This window comes from Lynx rufus, unplaced genomic scaffold (genome assembly GCF_022079265.1).
Source record: "Lynx rufus isolate CCGP_SWC_20201006 ecotype Redwood Valley unplaced genomic scaffold, mLynRuf1.p SCAF_10, whole genome shotgun sequence".
Lineage (NCBI taxonomy): Eukaryota > Metazoa > Chordata > Mammalia > Carnivora > Felidae > Lynx > Lynx rufus.
In genome coordinates, this window is record NW_025814824.1 from 31,228,447 (window position 1) to 31,229,023 (window position 577).

The window sequence follows — 577 nt, forward strand, 5'->3', positions numbered from 1 at the left end:
TGGGTGGCTCAGATGGTTGAGCGTCCGACTTCCACTCAGGTCATGATCTCGCAGTCTGTGAGTTCTAGCCTCACGTGGGGCTCTGTGCTGACAGCTCTGAGCCTGGATCCTGCTTCAGATTCTGTGTCTCCCTCTCTCTCTGCCCCCCCCCCCCCGCCCCCGCTCATGCTCTATCTCTCTCTGTCAAAAATAAATAAACATTAAAAAAAATAAAAAATAAATACAACTATCATATGATCCAGCAATTCCAGTTCTGGGTGTATATCTGAAGGAGACAAAATCATTACCCCAAAGAGATATCTGTACTCCTATGTTCATATCCAAGGTATGGAAACAACCTAAGTGTACACTGATGGATGAATGTGTAAAGATAATGTAGTATATGTATATATACAATGGAATAGTATTCAACCTTAAGAAAAGAAAATCCTGCCATTTGCAACATCATGGATGAAACTGGAGGGCATTATGCTAAGTAATGAAGCCAGACAAAGACAATTAATGTATAGTATCATGTAGATGTGAAATCTAAAAAAAAAAAAAATTTTTTTTTTTAACTAATAAAATGGTGGTTGCC